Consider the following 3,638-nt stretch of genomic DNA (forward strand, 5'->3'; position numbering starts at 1 on the left):
CACAATGCACACTACTCCGGCCCCACCGCAGATCCCCAGATCCAGTCGGGTGCCCAGCCCCTTATGACGCTCCAAGTTGCCACCTCTGCCCGGAGCTCGGCGGCTGAGACCACCCTTCATAGAAGCGTCCGCAGCTCTGGAAACGACACCTCGGGTCGCAGCCTCAGCATCTTGGAAGCCCTCTCCCCTCCCTTACCCCCAGCCCTTTATATCAGCTCCTTTAAATACATTCATCGTTAAAGGAAACTTTGTCACTATTATAAGTGGAAAACAGATGTTTATTTTTCACCTAATACACGTTAAAATAAATATTAAAATAAAAAGCACTCTTCCATGTACCATCTAAAATCGACCAGAGGAAGGCACACTTAAAATCTGTATATTTCGCTGTGTGTAAATTTTACCTTAAAAAATGTAAACTAAGACTGAACTCCAACCAACGACAGGCTAACAGAAGGGCTTTGGACGATTGCAAGCTTGAAGTGTTTCAAAGGGTAAGATGGTTTGATAGCCTGACGGACCTAAGGACAGAGAAGTGGAGAGAGATTCGGGAGACTGCGAGAGTAGCGAGACGTTAACGTAGGTCTAGGAGGTGGATGTACGAATATTCACCGTACTGTACAATTGTTTCAACGTTTCTGTTTATCTGAAAATGTTTCATTATGAAGTGTTGGGGAGTGTTTTTTAAATCACCCATTAAGAGGGAAACTCACAACATCAGCGTAAGAAGGTGAAAAATAATATTATCTTAAGAGCAGGCACCAGAATTCCTGGTTGTTGGTGTAGAGAACATTGGGCGGGGGAGCGCGGATCATTTGGAGAGAGACCCCTGGGAGTGAGGTCGGTGCAGATGGGTGGGCACCTTACGGCGTCCTCCCGTCTCGTTAGGAGGAGTCGCGGACAGCGTAGGTTGCCTGGACCCCGGGCCTAGCAGATTGGATGAAACTTACCCAACCCTGGGGGAGCTCTCCCTCCCACGCTCCGCTGCGGGAACCCGGCCGAGGGAGTGTGCTCCGCGCTAAGGTTGCTGGGGCCCCAGGACGCCCGGCAGGTGCGGGAGAACAGAGGCCCAGGCAGAGGGATCCCGCCCCCATTACACACACACGGAGGAATCCGGGGACCCCGAGAACGGCAAACAGGGAGTGTCGCGGCAGTTACACCCAGGTCTCCAGGCCCGGGGAGCGTTGACTGACTTCCTTACTGCCTCAAGGAAGCCCAAGCTGCGGCAGAATCTGGGCAGATACAGAAGCCCCACTGAGCACCTCCTGGATACGCTGGAGGGACCCGACGGCTGGCTGCGCCCTGAGTCCTAAATAAAGGGCTCAGTGGTCGGTGTTACGTGCCCATCAGGGTCGCAGGCGCAGAGGCTCCTGCAGGTGGCGACCCCCAGGCTCGTCTAGTGATGGGTGACCGTGGCCGGGTGAAGGCAGGTTGTCCCTTTCCGTCGGGGGCTGGGGGCAGGGGCTCCTGGAGGAAGCAGTTCCCACCTCCAGGCCTTCGCGAGGGCTGTTCCCTCCGCCTGACACGGTTTTTCCCGTATCAGGCCCCTTTTCTGTGCCGGGATCTCCTCCTTGCCCTTCTTCAGCCAGGTCAAAGGTCACCTGCTCTGAGCAATCTCATCCCCTTTTCCTTCCAGGATTGCTTCTCCCTTCCCCACCTCCCCTCCGAGTCACTTGGCTGAATGGGAGGCTAAACGCTTACACGGCGGCGGCTCATTTACTGCCGGGTAAACCACCCGGAGGGGGTCGGTGTTACCGCTGCACTACACAGACGGATGCGCAAACGCAAACTCACAGAGGCTGGGCGACCTGCCCAAGTTCGAGCGGCTCGTAGCTACGCGAGGCGGGGCTCCGTCCCGAGTCGGACCACGGTGCGGCGCGGGGCTCTCACCAGCTCATCCCTCACCCCCAGCAGCAGTTTCCGCAAGTGTTTCCTCACGTGCACCTCCTACAATAATCTTGAGAAGCGTCTACACACCTCCTCGATTAATGCTAAATTTGTATCTAAACGTTCTCGTTGTAAATTCAAAGGATGTAATTTCCAGTAGATTGTATATGCTGATTTTCTAAAAATAAAACTGCATGTATGATTTTTTTTTTACCAGGCATCCAATGAAATCGAAATACCTTATGGATTCCATACAAACCATAATCTATTTTAAATACTCATGAGTAAGCTTCTCTAACATTTGTTAAGTTTACATTTATTTTCACCCCGAACTCATATTTCCATTATACTCCCACCCCAGCATTTTATCTTCATATAATAGTTTATGTTTGAATGTGTTATTGAGCACCCTAACTTGCCTCTCAGCGGCAAGAATATGTACATAAATTGAAAATTTTGTTTCCTGTGACCATAAGGTTTTGTGTCATATTTTTCTTCTAAGTTGACATATCACTATTTTTGTTAGTACAAAATATATTTATGATTTTGAAGAATAATTATTAAATGGAAAATCTGAAACAAATATCCATGAGATGGATGCAACTTTTTAATTCCACTTAATTCATGTCTGCATGGCTAGCTATTCCCTTTTTCTAGAATGAGATGGGATTCAGCATTAATTCTGTTCCTATTTTCCATATTTATAGATGTAAATGTTGAGACACTCTGTTCACACGAAGAAATAAAAAAGGATGGAGAGAGCTTTGTGTCGACACTAAAACTCAATTCCTTTAACAATTTTGAGCTATATTCTAAACAATCATCTCTTACCCATCGCCTTGGTTATGTATGTCCTCTTTCAGTTTTGAATTATAAGCCACTACAATTAGTCATTAGCGTCTTTCACGTTCTCAACTTCTAAACCAATGTTTTGAACTGAACATTCCCTTTATTTGCAGCACTGGAGGTTTTCTCATCTTCCATAAAATCCTGAAGGTGGAGAAAGAACAGATATGAAGGAGAGACAGGAAGGGAGCAGAGGCCCGACCGCCTACAGCAGCTTTTTCTCCAGCTGATCAATTTTGGGACATCATCACATCGTACCCATGAGGTGCATATCCAGGTGACATTTGAGGGGCTTAGATTTGTTCTGATGGGCAGCAGAGGCTGTCGTAAGCCTTCTTTACAGATGAAAAGCGTGTGTGTGTGTGTGTGTGTGTGTGTGTGTGTGTGTGTGTGTGTGTGTTGAGAGGCAGGCTCAGGGCTGGCTGAGCAGAGTAATGTACTGGAAACAGATTGCAAATTATTCTTCCCCCATGGCCTGGATAGACCCTGGCAGGGAGACCACCTGGGAAGCCAGGAAACAATCCAGGCCAAGGGAGATGAAAACATGTTCTGGGAGATGCTGCAGAGCCGAGTGGAGACACAGTCTACAGGAACGGCCAGGATTTGGGTCTGGGTTACCGCCAAGAATAAAGAGAGAAGCAAAGTGTCACTCCAAATTCAGAGGAGCAATGTCCATAAATGCCCTGGTGCCACCACTGGGCAGGAAAACAGAAAAGAGGGGCCTGTTCGGAGGGAACCCGATAAATTCTGATTTTGCATATTTTTATTACACAAATAATATGTGCTCATTATAAAACACATGCATACATATTGTATCAGTCAGCTAGTGCTGCACAGCGCTGCTTAACAAATCACCCAAAACGTAATGGCTTAAACAATGTGGGTTTCTTTTTGAATAGCTTTAT

This window comes from Neophocaena asiaeorientalis, unplaced genomic scaffold (genome assembly GCF_003031525.2).
Source record: "Neophocaena asiaeorientalis asiaeorientalis breed wild unplaced genomic scaffold, Neophocaena_asiaeorientalis_V1.1 scaffold177, whole genome shotgun sequence".
Lineage (NCBI taxonomy): Eukaryota > Metazoa > Chordata > Mammalia > Artiodactyla > Phocoenidae > Neophocaena > Neophocaena asiaeorientalis.